The following is a 19061-nucleotide window of genomic DNA, read 5'->3' as shown; positions in this document are numbered from 1 at the left end:
CCTTTGAATAGAGACCAGAATTTGCATATTCATAGAAGAATAGTAGAGGACATACCTGTATGTTTTTGAGGGATGTTTTGGTGAAAGCCTGGCTCTGGTTTACTATGCCTAATTTTTTAATAGACAGTAACTCAGGCTTTTGGGCTGGTATTGTAGAACATCACTGGGGTTCTCTGTCCCACACCCATGTATTCTGACTTTGCTGGGTTATGAAAAGCAACTTACAATATTACACTGTGTATATCCCTGTCCATGTATGGTGTGTGCATATGAGGGCTAGTGGCATCTAATTTGTTAGAACTTGGCTTACAGGCAGTAAGTTGTCTGACTTGAGTGCTAGGAACCTAACTCAGGTCTTTAAAAAAAAAAGATTTAAAAAAGATTTATTTATTTATGTGCATTGGTGTTTTGGCTGCATATATGACTGTGTGAGGGCATCAGAGCCCCTGGAACTGGAGTTACAGACAGTTGTGAGCTGCCATGTGGGTGCCAGGAATTGAACATAGGTCCTCTGGAAGAGCAGCCGTGCTCTTAACAGCTGAGCCATCTCTCCAGCTCATTAAATTCTTCTCTTCTCTTCTCTTCTCTTCTCTTCTCTTCTCTTCTCTTCTCTTCTCTTCTCATCTTTTGAGACAGCGTTTCTCTGTGTAATAGCATTAGCTGTCCTGTAAATCACCCTGTAGACCAAATTGGCCTTAAATTTACAGAGATCTGCCGGTCTCTGCCTCTCAAGTGCTGGGATTAAAGACACAGACCATCATGCTCATTCCATATGTGCTCTTTCACCAAGCGACCTCTTCAGCTCCCAAAGTAGGTTTTGAAAGATGGCGTCTCTGAGACGTCTGTGAATTTTGGCCCAGTCTCTGCTGAGGCACATTTGACAGTTCCTGAGCTGCAGTGTTCAGGCTGGTGTAGCACAGGGTTATGGAACAGTCTGTGAAGAGCTCTGCATGAGCAAAAACACATGAAGGAAGTGGATGAAACGATGGCCTAAATGTGGCCAGCCAAAGGGCAAAGCGGCACAGTGTCCAGGGGAGTTGGTACCGCCATGGAAGCTTTTGCCGGGCAAGACCTCCCTGCTGGTTCTCACATTTCTGGCAGTTTCTGGAAGTGCTTACTTGTTTGGCTTTACCTTTTGGGAAGGGGAATGTTGCTGCTGATGTGATTCCCAACCAAGACAGAAACTAGCCAATTGAGATGTCATTGGAAGAACATAAGAGAAACTGAAAACAGATGATGTCTCTGGTGAGGAGGGATCTGGATGACTGGGAATGGGAACGAGGGAAGACTTGGCTTTTCCTCATATATCTTTGTGTGTATTTTCAAAGTTGTAATTAAAAAAAAACTTAACTTTTTTTAAATTTAGGGAGATGCTTTTAAAGATTGATTTATTTTATGTGTGAGATCTATATGCATGTACATCTGCATAGGATCACATTACAGATGGTTGTGAGCCACCATGTGGTTGCTAGGGCTTGAACTTAGGACCTCTGGAAGAGCAGTCAGTGCTCTTAACCACTGAGCCATCTCTCCAGCCCTCAAGTTTGTATTACTGATACTAGGAATTGGGCCCAAGGCATGCACTCTCCCTTAACTATATTCCTCTCCTGTTATTAATAATTTGTATTCATTAATTTTATTTTGTATGAGAGTACAGTTGCATGTATGCTATGGTATACATAGGATGGCTGGAGGGTAATTCTCTAGAGTCCATTCTCTCTTGCCATTTTGTAGGCCCTGAGGATTGAACACAGGACAGCAGGTCTGTGTATGAGCGCCTCTACCTGCTGAGCCATCTCCCTGGCTGCTATTGTTGCTGCTATTAGACACTGTTTCCTTCTGTAGCCCTGACTAGCTGGAGGGCAGGCTGGCCTTGAATTATTGGGTTGTTCTGACTCTGCCTTTAACTGAACCAGCAAGCATATACCATGATGTCTGGCTTTTTTTTTTTCCCAAAAGATGAGAGTCATATAAGCAGGCCTGGCCTCCACGTTGCTATGTAACTGAGGATGACCTTCAACTACTTCTGATCCTCCTGCCTCCACCTTGCACGTGTTGGGATCACAGGTGTGCAATGTCACATGTGACTTATGAGGTTTTGGGATTGAACCCAGCTTTGTGCATGCTGCGCAAAGACTTTACCAGCCAAGCCACGTCTCCAGCCCTCATTAATGTTCATAACATTGCCGCATAGATCTATATGTGAGTTCTTATTAGAGTTCACTCAGCTTTATACCTGAGGTGTAAATTTCTCTGCAAATACATAGACCCAGAGTCTATAGACTGTAGTTCTGAGGTGACAAGATTGGATTTGGAGTTTATCATTCAAGGGTCTTTGGGATGACAGTCAGGCCTAAAATATGTTCAGTATTTTCTAATTGTTTTGAAGGCCTTTCAAACACTTTATTTTAAGAAAGACTTACACATGTGCTACTTTATATGATACTTAGAGCATCTTTGTTTTCTTATAGTAAACGTGTGAGGCTGACCATTCAGCGGCAGCAACAGTGCTGTGACTGCTCAGCGGCCTTCCCTCATGTCCACTGCTTTGCTCTGTTCTTGGGTTCTGGTTGTCATCTTTCTCTGGGTTCTCAGAGCTGTCTTAGCTGGGGCAGGAGCAAAATCCTCATGTTATGTTCTGCTTTTGTTTTAAGCCTTCCTGACTCAGGACTCTAATTTACATTGGCTGTTGGAAGACAGTCAGGGTGAGGCGAAACTAAGGCTCCACTGGGATAGAATCTTTTAGGGGAGTTTGAATTGGCAGCTTGGTTACCTATTCTTTGCTGAGACTTTGCTGCTATTAGGGAGAGGGCTTTGTTACCAGTTACAAATCTTTTTAGCAAAGAGGTGAGTATGGAATAGAATTGGAAGGACTCATGCAGTCCTTAGATAAAACATAAAGTGTGCAGGATTGGTTTGGATTAATATTCGGACAACATGGCTTGGCATATAGGACATTCCTTGGAGGCCTTCCTCACTGTACGAATGAAGCTTTCCTTTGCTGGGTGGCCTCTTCCTGTAGGTCTTTCTAGCAGCTGTTGTACACCTGGGTGAACCATCAGCTTTCCTAAGCTTTAAAGACCCACATTTATCTGATGGAAGTCCTTCTACAGAAGGCAAAATGAATAGCCCTCCTCAGACAGAGTGTTAATCGTCCTTTGCTGTCCCTGGATTTGTGCAGGTCATTCACCTCCACTAGAAACACCAGTTTATCTGTATTGCTGGTCTCTTGAGACATACGGATTATAAATCACCCTCCCTCATGACTGCCACTCCCGAGGTCAAGGGTGGGACGTTCTCTGCAAACTCTGGGATGCAGGAGCACCATGGTGGGAAGGCTCATTTGTTTCTAAGGACCAAGCAGCAATCACTGGCATGCAACCTCTGCTATTTCTACCTGCATCAAAATTTAAAGCTTTCAAACATAATTCTGTGCATTACTGACACAGCTGGGAGTTGGGGAAGTTCTTTTTCAATCTTTGAAAAAATTGTTAGGGTGTGTAGAGGTCATATTTTCTCTCTCCCTCTCTCTCCCTCTGTGTATGTGTTCTTGTGTGTGCTGGTGCATGTTTGTCAAGGTACATGTCAAGTGGATGCCAGCTGTCACCTGAAGCTAGTCACTTTTTTTGAGACAGGAGTTCTCTACGTAGCCTTGACTGTCCTGTATACCCTGCTACATAGAGCAGGCTGGCCACAAACTCAGATCTTTGCCTCTGCCTCCCAAATGCTGGGATTAAAGGCATACTTCCTCCCTACCCCTGTCACCCTTGCCACCACCCCACCTTGCTAGCAACCTTGGCTTTTTGGGACAGGGTTCTTTGTTGGGAGCTGGGTCTTGCCAGTCAGGCTGACACTCTCCTTGGCATTGCCTATCTCTGCCTCCCCTGGCCTCCACTAAGGATGGCCTTTATGTGGGTGCTGGGAATTAAACTGAGGCCCTCATCCTTGTGCAGGAGGTGCTTTACCAGCTAAGCCATCTCCCCAGCCCTCAGGCTCTCCCCAGCCATGATCAGCTGTACACCAGCTGATAGCTTAGTTATGGCTTCTGCAGACTTAGCTGCTCTCCCAGATTGTAGTTTCAGGGACTTTCATAGACATTTGAAATTCATAAAAAGTATGAATCAGTAATTCCAGTTAGCAAACTCCAGAAACATGGCTACCAAGTTGATTTGCGTGGATTGGTAAGAGCATTCTCTTTATAAGAAGTCAAAGCCAGCTTGCCTTTGGAGGCAATCAGACACAGTGTGGTAGAAATCTTTTGGGTCATTGCATTGGCTGTGCCCAGGTTCAAGCCAGTTGCTCGCTGGGAGACTTGAAAGGCTGTTTAGCCTCTTTGCTCTTATTTCCTCACTTGCACCCCATAGAGGCTTCAGGTATATACATAGTAAGTAGGCACATGGTCAGTGTTTTGTGCCATTTGATCCCCTCTTCTGTCTTACTTCTTCACGCTTCCTCAGTGTCCTTCAAGGGCCGTATCTGCAATCTGACTAGAATATCCTTTCATATTAGGACACCAGCTGTATATACTCACCTTTAAAATCTCCTTTATTTTTTCTTTGCAAGCCAAGGTCCTTCTGTTACAGATTTTAGTAACAGATTCTAGTTCTTGTGAATCACTTCCAACCCAGTATCCTTTACAGTTAGCATTTAACCTATTGTTATTTGCTGAGCACCCACTGTGTGTCAGATTTGTTTGGCTACTGTGTAGTGGTAAATAAGGCAGATGTGGTCTTTGTCCTAGTAACACTTTTCTGAGCGCCCTCCTTAGCTGGCTGACTTTTGATTAATCTTGTTCCTTCTGTGTGGTTGTCTGAATTTCCTCCTAGTCCTAGGGGACAGTGGCTCTTTGTGTTGCATGGGCTTTGCCTACTGGCTTGCCTGCTCCCAAGAGATGAAAGCAGTTTGCTGAAGCAAAAGGAAAAAGCCCCCAGGGCCACTACTGCCTCAGCCACACATGTCCCACGGAGCCTGTGCTTAGCATTCCTGAATGTCCCTTTTCTCCTTGTACACAAATTATAGTGTTCACTGGTAATTTAAATTCAAATAACCTTCCACCCCCTCTCCTCCTTTAAAAAAAAAAAGCCTGTGTATTACAGGGTAGAGGACAAAGCAGGCCAAGCCTGGTCTCCTGGTGGGATTTGTTTTCTCTTATGTTTTTAGCTGGCTTTGCTGTGGGTGGTCTTTGCTTTAATAGGGCTGATATGTAGTTCAGGAATATTGATATTCTGCAGTCAGAGAGTCATATCTTTTCCAGCCTTGTTTGTCATAAACAGTGTGACAGGTAAATTCAGGGACTTTGGCTGACAGGCTTCCTGATTTGCCTCTTTGCTTTGGGCTCCAGACTCCATCTAGCCCCTAGTGGGCTCTGCATAAAGAAGGCACCGTGGCCAGGATGCTGATTTTATGCTTCAAAATAGGAGCCCGGAGATAGCCTTCTGTTTTTCCCTCCTCTCCCTATTGCCAGTTTCACTGGCAGTTGCCAAGAAATGTGTATGGGGAAGCTGGCAGAATAGCTCTCTGGGAACCATTTATTTGAGAATACCCAGTAGAGAAACTGATTGTCCTTTTCACCCTCTCTTGCTGTGGTGTGACATTGTGACTTGGGACTGCTTGTTCCTCTGCATATGGTGTATGACACATCCAGCCTTGTTGGTGTTTTCCACAATGAATTGTTTTCTGGCTGTGCCTCCCTCGATTCCTTCATCTTCCTGGGACAGTGGGCAGGTATGCAGACACCTCCAAAGGCCTGGTGAGTGATCCCAGATACACCCCATTAACATCATTGGGCTGATCATTTGCTCTATTTGGACTTAGTGTAAAGAGTCACACTAGAGGCTTGCTTGGAAAGGAGAAGGCATGGCATAATTATTGCTTCTGTACCAGTTTAACCTATCAGCCAACAGATTGTCAAGTGCAGGAAAAAAAGCACAATAATGTTATTATAATGGAATAATAGTTATCATTATAATAATCTGCTGACATAGACTTTGATAAGAGGCAGATTCTGAAATAAGTACGGGGGAGGGGCTGACCTTGAACTACAGCACAATGAGTGGGTATTATTCCTTGTAGGAGATGACAACTGAGGTATGGAGTTGTTACCCTCTCTACATAGGTGGAAGAGCTGTGGAGACTTCAGATGGGGTTGTATCCCCTGCAAGTACTTTCTGAGGAGGTGTTGGGAGCACAGCCGACACTGGGTTAGGGTGCTCTGGACTACAGGATTATCATCTCAGTGCATAGCAGCAGTGACTCCTGGGAAAGGCAGAGACTTCTTATTTGGGGGAGGGTCATTTGTTTTATTTTGGGGACATGGTGTCATTGTGTAGCTCTGGATGGCTTAAAACTTGCAAGGGAGATCAGGCTGGTCTTGAACTTAGAGATCCGCTTGCCTTTAATTCTTGAGTGCTGGGATTACAGGTATGCACCACCACATCTGGCTTTTAAAAAAGATTTATTTTTAAAAGTGTAAATGTGTGAGTCTGTAGGTATGAATGCTGGTGTCTGTGGAGGACAGAGGTATCAGATCTCTCTGGAGCTGGAGTTACAGGTGGTTGTGAGACATCCATTGTGGGTGTTGGAAGTTGAACTTGATTCATCTGTAAGAGCAGTATGTGTTCCAAATCATGCAGTAATCTTTCCAGGACCTCTTTTAGAATTTTAAGGAAACCCCGCTTCATCCAGTGTTGTAGAGTGACCATGTTCTTCATTAGATCAGCGGTGCTTGATTGTGAAAGACCATCCCAATGATCCAGCTTGTTGGTGGTTGACACTCCCTCATATCAAGAGGGAGTGGGGAGGGTCTTTGGACCCTCACTTCAGGTTTTAGCACTCCTTCCAAGTATTTGTATATAATTCTGACCTAATTGCATGTGGGATCTTGGAAGGTGCTAGAATATTAGGCTGGGGAGTGTTAGCTGAAGGGGGCTCCATCTACATGCATATGGGGGAAGCTGTCATGCATGCTGGGTGAAGACTTTCTAGTGTGGTTGCTTCATGGTCATCTGTGCTTCTATAAACAATCCCTTACTGTCCTAGGGTTTTACTGCTGTGAACAGACACCATGACCAAGGCAAGTCTTATAAAGGACAACAGTTAATTTGGGTTGGCTTACCGGTTCAGAGGTTCAGTTCATCGTTATCAAGGTGGGAGCAGGGTGGCATCTAGGCAGGCATGATGTAGGCAGAGAGAGTTCTACGCCTTCATCTGAAGACTGCTAGTAGAAGACTGACCTCTAGCAGCTAGGGTAAGGGTCTTAAGCCCACACCCACGGTGACACACCTACTCCCACAAGGCTATACCTCCTAAGAGTGCCACTCCCTGGGCTGAGCATATACAAACCATAACAGTTACCCATGCTCTGTAAGTTCAGTCACCTCATTGGTTCTCTAGAGTGAGGTTTGGTGATACTTTGGCTTGTTGTTGAGTTCTGGTAATGAATGATATTTATAACTTCCCAGTGATTATTACACTATCACATAGCTGTAGATGGCAAGCTGTAGGAAATGCAGATGCACTGCATCTTGTTCAAGTCAATGTGGTGGTCTTGGTGGGGAAGACAGGCCTTTTCTTTTCTAGAGCACTTGTCAAGAGCTGCATTCCAAGTTCTGGCTAGGAAGATGGTGGTGAAGGGAGGAGACACGTGATCAATATGGCACTGAGCTACAAAAAAGTATTTGGATTCAGGGTGATCCAGTTTGTTGTTTGGCTTTGCTATTGGACTAGTTGCTTAATCTTGCAGTTTATCAAAAGTCCACGTATATGTTCTTGACTTGCATTACTATTCCTATATCTTTAAAGAATCTTTCACTATATCTGACACTGTGTCATGCTCAGTAAATATTTCTGTCTCTCCATATCCCAGTCCTGCCATCTCAAGAATGAAAAAGTAGGGGGAAGGTCCTCCAGCTTCAGCAGAAGAGAATTTGGCCTCAATTAGAGCTTTGTATGAACTTCTGAGCTGCCGATGTTGCTTTGTGAGCCATGATCTATAGTCCTCTGAAGCTGCCTCATCAGGGGACACTTTGATAGTTAATGTTTGTACATTTATGCTTTCTACAAGAAGTAAAGAAAGAGTTTAAAGTCCCTTTGGGGAGCAGTGTGCCTGCCTCTGCAACCTTTCTTCCTTTCCCTTTTCCTTTGGGTAGGTCACTTGGGGGCACCACTGCCCCGGGCACCATTCATGTCTTGCAAGGGCGGCTGGTGGTTTGGTTCTGTGTCTTTACTGGGTAAAGGATTTTGTGTTTCTGCTTTGGCCTCTGCTGTGGACTTTTATTTTGGAAGACCAGATAGAACACACAGACAAGGTGATATCTTTTTAGACTATTTTTGGCAGTAGGCCAGCTTGTCACTATGGCTACCGCCCTTGGAAGAATGGCAGGACATAGAAAGTAACTTCTGTAAGAAATTTGGAAAAGAAGGGGGAAGGGAGAAATGATTGGGCTTCAGGTCATTTAGGGAGAACAGCTTCTCTAAGTAGAATCTTTTGATTTGGAAACTTTCATTTCCTGTCTCTGAAGTTTTGCCTTTTTAATAATAAACTTATACAGAATGTCTGTTACATTCCCCATACTTGGAGGCCCAGAGATTCATTCATGAACTCTTCATATACAGTTCCTATTAGAGTGTATTTATGGATGTCCACATTAATCAAAACCATCACACAAATAAGAAAACGGTAACAGTGTATTGAGAGAAAGGAGTGGCATTCCTTCAAAATATTTGGCATGGATTGTTATCAAGGAAGGCTATCCTGAGATGGTGGTTGAGTAAAATTATGAAGAACAAACAACGCTCTACACAGTGTGGCATGGGGTTGCGCTCTTCAGGCAAAGGCCCAGCAAAGGCCCAGCCACTCTTTTCCTATGACAAGTACCTGAGAAAAACAACTTAAAGAACAATTAATTTTGGCCTATAGGTTTAGACATTGCAGTCCATAGTCTTGGCTTTATTGATTCTGAACTTCGAGTGAGCAGGATATGTGAAAAGGCATGTGGTTAGAAGCTTCTCGTCTCATGCCTGACAGGAAGCAGACAACGACAAAGGCGTCAGGATAAGACATGCTCCGTAAGGATTCTTCCTTCACTTAGGCCCCACCTTCCAATAGTCTGTCAGCTTGCTAGTTTATATTTGTGGTGTGTGTGTGTGTGTGTGTGTGTGTGTGTGTCTTTGTGTGTGCACACATGTACGTGCATGTATTTATGCTGCAGAATTGATTCTCATTCTACCATGTGGATTCTGGGAGTAGAACATCAGTCATCAGGCTTGGCAGCAAGTGTCTTTACCTGCCGAGCCATCTGGTTTGTTTGTTTGTTTGTTTTGTTTTTGTTTTGTTTTTGTTTTGAGACAAGGTCTCACTATGTAGCTCTGACTGTCCTGGAACTCACTATGTAGACCAGGCTGGTCCCAAATTCACAGAGATCTATAGGTGTATTTTTTGAGCTACTTTATTGAGTTCTTATATCTTACCACCCTTCCCCTTATTTTACCCGAATCCCTTCCAACTCCCCAACACTAGGCAGGAGAGAAAGAAGATTAGAGGGGAAAGAGGTTGTGGATCTCTTTAGACTCCTGCTGATTAGGAGCATTGAGTTTCTTGGAGCAAGTCCATCTTTGTTATCAGGATATCCAGTTTCTTCTCATCTTTTTGCTATGGCCACTTGACAAACCACAGCAGCAGAACCAGCAGCAGGGCAGCAGCAGCGTCCCCTGCCCGTCAGAGCTCTGACATTTTCACACCCTCTCAAGAATCCCCAGAATTCCAAACGCAAACTGTCTTCAGGTGGCAGAATCATGCCCCTCCCTGCCAGAGCAGGAGACAAATCACAGTCAGCTGCAGTGGACAATCTGAAACAGCCCCATATCCCACACCAGGGATTAAAACAAAACCATATCCCGTTGCATGACTGGGTTTAAAACCAGTATTCTCGCTACAGAGATCTGCCTGCCTCTGCTGGGATTAAAAGATTAAAGGCGTCACCATAGCTGGGCTGGTTTTTATTCTTTTTTTTTAAAGATTTATTTATTTATTATATATAAGTACACTGTAGCTGTCTTCAGATACACCAGAAGAGGGCATCAGATCTCTTTACAGATGGTTGTGAGCCACCATGTGGTTGCTGGGAATTGAACTCATGACCTCTGGAAGAGCAGTCGGGTGCTCTTAACTGCTGAACCATCTCTCCAGCCCTGGTTTTTATTCTTTTGAGTTAAGGTATAGAGCTCTGTAGTTGACTAGCCTCAAACCTCTAGTTGTCCTCTCTTTAAGCCTCCTGAGATTATAGTTGATACCTCCATGTCCAGCCTCACAAATGTAGACAGCAGTGTGCTTTACTTTTTCCTGTGTATTAGCTCAATTAAGTGGACAGCCGGCTTTACCATCTCAACTGAGTGAGTGGTGCATGCTTATGGTCCAGCACTGGGGCAGAGGCAGGAGGGTCAGGAGTTCAAGCCTAGTGTTGACTACACGAAACTCTGTTATAGTTAGGGGCGTGGAGCTTATTGAGGCACTGAGACTGTAGCTGGAGCACAGAATTTGAAAGGAGGTGGGTGACCAGGTGTGGATATAGAAGTTGGCCTGCGCCATTGACTCTGGTCCAGTGGGTTTTGTTTTTGTTTTTGTTTTGGGGTGTGTGTGTGTGTGTGTGTGTGTGTGTGTGTGTGTGTGTGTGTGGTTGGTTTGTTTTATACCACAAGTCCCTCCTACTTCCTCAATCCTCTGACTTCACCATGGGGAGAACAACTCCAGCTCATTTCTGGTACTCTACACAGTGACTGCTGCCTAGAGAGGATGTGTATGACCCAGACAGGCCAGCTGTGTAAGACTCCTCACATTTAGTTGTCCAAAAGGAGTGCCTTGCAAGGGCTTGTGGCTGTGGAGTGAGATGATTGAATTTGTAATACATTGGGTAGGTTTTGATGAAAAGGAGAATGAGAGTCTGAACAGGAGTATTGTAATAGATTGCTTATTTTTCTTCAATCTGTGAGTGGATGTTTGGACTATTTGGGGGAGGGATAAAAGATAGGGGAAGAGATGGGAGGGTAAGATGTAATAAAAGCACAATATATTTATATACAAGGGTTATAGGGAGACCCCACTAATATTTACAGTTAGATACATTAATAATTATAATAAAATGAATAAAACATATTCTTTCCCTCTTGACTCAGACCCTTTCTCAGTGTCATAGTCAATGCATTGTGAGGGCTAGCTGGCTGCTCAGTAGGCCCAGCGGTCTAATTTGGCATCATTCCACCTGCGTAGAAGACCTAGACTTTTCGGATCTATCACTTGCTAATGTTTCACAGCTTCAGAGCCATTTGTAACCTGCTATGTTACTTTCTGTTAGTTGTCATCTCTGGGTGGGAGCTACTTTAACCTTGAACCCCTTTAGCCATTGGCACTGGGGTTCCCTGAGCTACAGTGTCAAGTTAGCAAAGTTAGCACCTACAGGTGCCTTTGGTTCCAGCTGGCATAAGGGTAGTGAGAATTTTGGTTTTTTTTGTTTTTGTTTTTTTAAAACACAGAACTAGGAATGTGCCTTTGTTTTAATACTGGGTGTGGGATGTGGGGCTGCTTCAGACTTTCCACAGAAGCTGCCTATGAATTTGCCTCCTGCTCTAGCAGAGGTGTGATTTTTGCCTGCCGCATGTAGTTTCTGTGATTGTGTGACATTTGGAATTCTAGGGAGACGCCTGGGCCCCAAGACGTTGGGGCTTGTTGTTTGGTTGCTGGTTGGTTGTTGGTTGCTGGTGGTTGTGATTTGTTAGGTAGTTATGTGCAAAGAACAAGACGAATTAGATATCCTGACAGTGAAGACCAAACCTGCCCCAAGGAACTTGACACCCCTAATCAGCAGGAAGTAGTCTAACAGTAATGTTGTCCCCTCTCCCCTCTTTCCTTTTCTCTCTCTGTCTAGTGAAGGAGGGAAGAAGAGAAGAACCCCAGTAGCAAAGGACCAGCTGCACGTACACATATTCTTCCCTGGTGACAGCTGACGTCTGGAGGGCCGGAGACAAACTGGTCAGACAGGAGGAGTTGTGGGATAAAGTGCCCTAGGCTGCCAGATAATTATTAAGTATATGATGGGCAATTTCAGACCCTGGCCTTTAGGGTCCTTCCTCAGTGGTACTGTGGCTGTCTCCATTGCCCCTCTCCTTATACGGGAAGGCTGTGCTACAACATTGTGATTAAGAGGATGGTCCTTGGAACTGGGCAGACTCAAGTTAGACTTGAGACAGAAAGCTCCAACAGGGTGTGCAGCTTCATACTGAGAGAGGAGCAGGCCCCAGACTCCTTCTTGGGAAAGCCGTGATGTAGGTTAGCCTAGCAGACCTTTGGTGGCAGGATCACTCAGAACCCTGAGGACCCATTATAGCTGGAAGGCAGAAGACAGAGACAATGAAAATTGTTAACCTTAATCTTTGTCCTGTTTGGGTTTGGACTACGTGATCATGCATGCTCTTTGTTCTGGTCCAATGACCACTTTTCTTACTGTATCTTTGTAGTAAGTTTTGAAATAAGGAAGGTGGCTGCTGTTCTTTTTCCTTTACTTTGTGTTTGGAGCTTGTACTGTATCCCAGACTGGCTTAGCTTCAGCTTCCAGGATCCTGGGCACTGATCTGGCCATAGCATAGCCTGGAACACTTATTTTTATTTGATTGACTCTGTCATCCACATCTCAGTTCTGTTGTACTTTTCCTGATTTGATTTTATTTTTTATACTTTTATTCTTGGTGAATTTTACATCATGCACCTTAATCCCTCAGATCTTCCTGTCCTCTCCATAAGGAAACAAACAAAGCAACCGTCTTGCCGCGGCAGGTGTGCCACACCTTTATTTGCAAATGTTCATTGCACTGAGTCATTGCCTCTGACTTCTGCTGTACATTATCAATACTGGATCCTCATGGGATTTCTCTCGGATATCCTGTTGTTGCCCTGTGTCATGGAGATCCTGCAGCTTCAGTTCTTCAGGACTAGCCCCTTCATGTGTTCTAATAGCTCATAGATGGGGTAGAGATGGGGTGGGCCAAGTCAAAGTCCTAGATCTGGTCCTGGGCGTTACCTGAGTTGGTCATTCCACCAGCTCTCATGCTTTCTTGCCACTAGGCCAGGACTCCCACTTTGCCCAGATGAGGGGCAAGGCCAATTCTCATTCACTCATGCCATGGGGGGCAGCTCTCCACACACCCACACCTCCAGGGCCAGCTTTACTGTATTTACCTCCCAGGTGAGGTGCCGGAGTACTCTCCTGAGGGCTGCAGCTGGTGAGGGACAGGGCCAGCTCTCCTGGGTTACACCCTCAGGAGGGAGTTTTTCGAGTATGAAATGACAAGTTAATATAACCATTTCTCTTAGTCCATTTTTTGTCACTATAGCAAAAAACCTAAACTGTATAGTTTGTAAAGGACAGAAGTCTATCTTAGCTCCCAGTCTGAAGTCTGAGACATCAAGAGCCAGCATTGTCTTGACTGGTCAGGGCCTCATGTTGCTTTAACTCATGGCAGAAGATGTGAGGGCAAAGAGGATTTGTGCAGGAGAGACAAGGGGTAAAGGAGGCAACCCACTTCATAACAACCTACTTTCTGGAGAACTAGCCAATTCCTGCAAGAACTATATTAATTCATCATGAAGGTTATATATCCCCATGACATAATCATCTCTTACTGTTCTTCTATTTCTAAGAACTTTATTTGCTACTGATTCTTTCTTATTTATTTTATTTTTATGGGTATTTTACTTACACGTACATCTGTGTACCGTGCATGTGTGTACGGTGCTCCTGGAGGCCAGAGATGGCATCAGATCTCCTGGAACTGGAGTTACAGCTGGTTGTGGGCCAGCATGAGGGTTCTCTGGAGAGATCACCAGTACTCCTGCTGAGCCATCTCTCTCCAGGCCCAGCTACCAGATTTTAATATCATTTCTTCTGAAGCTGGTATGTAAAACCAGAGCACCGCCTGGCATTATCCGTGTCTGGCTGCTTGTTGACTGCCTTCCTTCCCCCTGCTTGCTGTATGCACAGAGAGGGTGCCGGCTGCCCCACGGTTGTATTCTTGTTGTTTGGAGTGGTATTGGGCATAAACTAGATGACTAACAATTGTTGGATGAATGGACTTGTAAATGACAATGCGTTCCTTTATAACTCAGAACCTGGGACTACAATCATTCATATTCATACTGTGTTGTTTCCTAAACAAATGAAATAAAAATAATCTTTCTAGTTCTTTATTTATTGAGTGCTCCCCACCCTTATAGTGGGCACATTCTGATTTCCCTGCTTCATTTTATGTAGCTCATTTCTTTCCTGACGTTTGTTATCGGAAAGAAGAGTTTATGGTTGCTGTGCTTTGAGCATTGATTTTTAGGTTCTGTGTTACAAGGAGGCAAGCTTTTAATGTATTTGCTTGGAATAAAACAAACATGAAAGCACACCAGGACATGGAAATTTTACCTCACTCTTGATTTTCTACTGACACTTTCTGTAGTCTTGCTGAAGTTCTTAGACAAGGTCATTAGCCAGGAATTGGAGGATTGATGGTGGCCAGACAGAAGCACACTTGCAGAGTGGAGGGTGGCAGGGTGAGGCATGGCATAGTCAGAAGGGTGGGGCTGCTTCTCTGTGCAGTGGGTTTCCATGGCAGGAAATGGCTGTGAGTGAAACCCGGGGCCAGTTAGCCCTTCTCTGGTGATCTGGCCTTCTGAGCCCAGAGACCATGAGGGCTGCAGAGGAGCTGCGGGGGATGGTGGCTCATCTGAAAGGGCCAGGCAGTTCCTTTCCATGCTTGGTTAGGGACAGTGGAGCCCTAGCCACTTTTGCAAACACTTGAGACGCAGATGCTCTTGGCACTGAAGGTGGAGTCCTTAGAGAATAAAGCACCCACAGATGGCTGAGAGCAAGAGAGTATCTGGTGGATTCCAGTGGCGGTTAGCTTGTAAAGGCTCTGCGTGGTTTTGAGATAGAGCCATGGCAGGTCTGGGTAAACAGTCACTTAAGTTCTACTGTTGCTGCCCCCTGCCAAGCATGCCTTCTCCTCGGCCTGCGTCCAAAGCACACCGTTCCCTCACCTGACTTAGATGTTGGACTTTTTATGTCTCAGTGAGCAGCAGCCGTCTGGTCGGTTCCCTCCTCTCTTTCCTCCCCTTCCTTGAGGGTCTTGTGGCTGACCGAGGGGACGTGGCCACTCGTGCTTCTACTCCATCCGAATTCAGTTTTCTCACTGGCCGTGTTACTAACCATGCTTTGTCTGGGATAACTTTTGGTTTGTAGTTCTCCAAATGTTCATTTTAAACCATGTTTCCTCTCTTCCTTTTAATGGAAGAATGTCAAGTAGAAGCCAGCAAGGCAGGATTTTGGAGGTTCTGGAGCCAGACGGTGGGTGTTAGGTACAGAGCCTCTCACAAGCAACTTTCTCTGGTCTTAGAAATCATTATTAAATCTCCTTTTGATTCTTTTGCCCTCTCCTGTCTTTTCTAAGCTAAGTGGTCTCAATCCCTTTCTCCTCCTTCACTGACTCCATTTCCTGTCCATGTGCTGTTGCTGCAGTTGGTCAAAGAAGTGCTGTTTCTCAGACATTTTCAGTTGTCTTCTGACAGGCTTTTAGGTAACCTCTGCAGAGCTTGTATCATTTTCTTTTTTAATGATTGTAGAGAGGTGGTTGGAATGGGAAGATGCATCTCCCACCCCATTTTGACTAACCAGGATTCTGTGTTCTGTAAACTCGGATTAGCTGAGTCTTCAAACTGAAGGGGCTTCTCCCCTTCAGGGCGATGGCAGCCTAAATTTTGGTGATATAAAATCAAGCTTTCTATTTTACTCTCTTTTTCTGTTTTTTGTTTGTTTTTTAATTGGGTCACTGTTTTGTTGTTGTGTTAGAAGGAACAATCGTACACCTTCGTCTGGGCTTCATTGGGTCCCTGTTCTTAGATTAACTCTCAGGTGAGAGCTCCACTGTGGCTGCCACTGTGTCTTCACAAGGATTTGGAGGACTGGCTTCTGAGCTCTGCTCTGGGTTCTGCACATGCCTGCTGTGGGAACAGCTCTCAGATGTCTCTTACACATGTGCTCACACATGCAGGAGCATGACCAAGTTCTGAGGAAGACTCCTCTGTAAGAGAGAGCTCATCCTCATGCAAATGCCTTCCTTTGCAGCAAAATCCAGAGACTCTGAAAGATAGAATTAGTGACTTTCTTTTCCCCCAAGAGGCCTCAAAGCTCTTAAAATAAACCTTAAAAAAATCTGGTACTCAGAACCTCAGCTCTGAAAGCAGCAGACAAATTGCAAACCTGGTACAGTCAGACTCTCCTTCTCTGATCTCTTTTTGCTTTCTCTCTCAATTTATTTTAATATTCCCTTTCATGGTCTTAACCTTTCAGAAACTTGACTCAGGACTTCCTAGCCTTTCAGGAGAAGCAGCAGGACTTCCGGTCCTATTTTTTTTCCTTACAGTTCTTCTGTGTCCCCTTGCTTTGCTGCCCTAGTTCCTCACTGTCCAGCATCCTAGAGTGTCATATGGCTTTGGAGTTCTGGTCAGGTGGACTGGGTAGAATTTAGGGACTAGTTTACAAGATTATTATTAATTAATTAATTTTTGAGACAGGGTCCCAGTATTGTAGCCCTGGCTGGCCTAGAACCTGCTATGGTAATACCAGGCTAGCCTCAAGCTCACAGAGTATTCCTGCTTCCGTCTCCCAGGTGCTGAGCTTAAAGGCTGGTGCTCCACAGTTACTGTTCACATGCTTCTGAGTGAATGCTTCATCTCTGCCCCTCTGAGCAGTCTTCTCTCTGCCCCTCTAGCTGTATGAGCCTTACCAGGGGAAATGGTGAATTCTTTACCTTGATTAATTTGGAGTATTAGCCTATGAAGTTACAAAGTATCATTTCAGAGCAAGATGTCAGGGAGGCTCCTTGCAGTTCCCTTGAAACAAGTTGACCTTTCAGTTAATTTTTTCAACATCTTTGGGGACCCATTTGAAAAGAGCTCAAGCCATAATTAGGACTAAGCAAAGAAAATGAATGTGAGGCCAGAATGTTTAATAAGAAGCTTAAAAACCCAGAACCTCCTGATACATAATAAGCAGGAGTTTGAACTTTGTCCTCTTATTTCTTCCTTTTAAGGGTTTTTTTGTTTTGTTTTGTTTTGTTTTTCTCACTTGGACATAAAGACTGTCTCCTATTTTCTTGTGGTAGACTGTGTCTAGGTATTGGTCATCTGGCAGGGGGCAAGCCTGGTCTACTTATCTCCTCACAAACTTTTTCAGGGATTAAGTATTTTCCAGATGATCTTTGTGAGGAATGGAAGAAATTTTCTGGATAGTTATTAGAAGTCTCTGAGACTTTGAACACTGTAGAGACTCAAACCAAAGATCTGTGGATTTGTCCCTCTAAGGTCTTTACATGTGATAGCTGTAAGCCCTACCCCCCCCAGTTCCTTTGAATCAGGCAGACAGTTTGACGTATTTGGCTGTGGTGGCACATGTCTGTAATCCCAGCACTTGAGAGATGGGGGCAGGAGGATAAGTTATTCAAGATCACCGTCAGATACATCGTTAGTTTGAGGCCAGCCTAATACACAGAACTGTCTCAAAAATACAAACACAAAGGTTTGGTGGGCAGTGATCTAGTTATGGCCCAGCCTACTGCTCTCCTGCAATGTATTCAACTATTCTTTTTCTCAGGATGAATTTTTTATCGTTTACGTATTTGTCTGTGCTCGAGTGCAGTCATGTGTTTTGTTAGCTACAACTACATTAGTAGATTCTAGGTTTTCCCTTTGTCAGTCTACTAAACTGATGGTTTAGGAACCCCAAACTGGTTATCAACAAAGAGTCAATAACATAGCAGCCATAGAGAGAACATCATTATATTTTACAAAACAAAATATTGATGTATTTGCCACCTGCCCTTTTCTCTCCTGTACCCTAGGATGGCCATCGCCTTCACATCCTTTTGCTTCTGCCTCCCAGGTATTGGGATTATTGGTGTACAGCACCACACTTGGTTTTACTTTGAAGTGTTATAAGTAAAGTTGAACTCTACTTGTCAAGATTAGTTCTAAAATGTATTTTACGATAACTTTGTCCTGACACACTGTATTTGTTAACTTGCTCGTTAATTCCAGAGTGGGTTAACTTGAGGCCCCTCTATTCCAGTCTATTCAGTTCTGGCATTCAACCTGAAGGCTTCCAGAGAGGGGCCACCTAGTGTTCCTTAGCATCTCCAAGTGGTGAACAGAACAGCTGTCTCTTTTGGGGCAGAAGGGAAGGTGAACTGCCTGGGGCTGACACACCCTTTCCCCTCTGGAGATCCAGCTGTGGACTAGATGGAGTGGAGCATCACAAGCTAGGACCTGCTGGATGCGGATGACAGTTAAGTGCCCACAATCAGTTAGGTGAGACCCTTTGTTAGGCAGTGCTTTCTCGTGAGGATGTTGGATGCTCTGTATGTACTCATGAGAACACCAAGAAGTTGTCTCAGTCTCTGCTAAGTGGAAGAAAGGGAGGCTCCTCTGCAGGAAGAGCTGTCAGTCCTGGCTGCTTCAGGTCTTGTCAGAGACACTCACAGGTGTAGAGCCTGATTTGGGAAGGCTGTTTGCAGGAAAAGAGCAATACATAGTCCTGAGAGTGCAAGCGTGGAGTCCTAGGACCCAGGATCAGAGCCTGGCTTTACTAACTGCTTGTTCTAGATTCCCGTGGCTGCTCTGACAGCCAAGATCTATCTTCTCAGAAGAAATGGCTGCTACCAGCAAGAAACCAGATGTTGGCAGGGCTGTGTGTGCTTCCTCTGGAGGTGTATGGCAGATTCTGATCCTTGTTTCTTTCTATTCTTAGTGGCTACCAGAGTCTCTTGGCTCCTGGCCACATCACTCTAAGCTTTTTCAGGCAGTGTCTTTGAATCTGTCTTTTGCTTTGTCTTCATTGTCACCATCTTCCTGGTTTTTGTCAAGTCTTGGCTCTACCTCTTTCTTTTTCTTCTCTTTTAGAAGAAAGCACATTTATTGAGTATAGCACAAGAATGAAGCAGGCATGGAGAAACAGAACCACCTGCCTGAGACAGTA

At 44.6% G+C, this 19061-nt stretch overlaps 1 protein-coding gene across 4 annotated transcripts in view; it reads left to right on the top strand.

The window, feature by feature from the left end:
* The window catches only part of Sil1 (SIL1 nucleotide exchange factor), a 231934-nt gene that overhangs the window by 9814 nt on the left and 203059 nt on the right, over nucleotides 1-19061 (top strand). Inside the window, exon 1 of one of the 4 annotated variants that reach the window (XM_017600905.3) lies at nucleotides 5727-5749. The exons of 2 other annotated variants lie outside the window; for them this stretch is intronic. The gene's annotated coding sequence lies outside the window, so the exon portion shown is untranslated. Of the gene's footprint in view, nucleotides 1-5726; nucleotides 5750-11791; nucleotides 12023-19061 lie in introns of those variants that run through there. One more of the 4 variants, XM_039096718.2, reaches the window with a different exon arrangement.

The sequence above is a fragment of the Rattus norvegicus genome, chromosome 18 (genome assembly GCF_036323735.1).
Source record: "Rattus norvegicus strain BN/NHsdMcwi chromosome 18, GRCr8, whole genome shotgun sequence".
NCBI lineage: Eukaryota > Metazoa > Chordata > Mammalia > Rodentia > Muridae > Rattus > Rattus norvegicus.
This window is presented reverse-complemented; position numbering and strand designations above follow the sequence as displayed.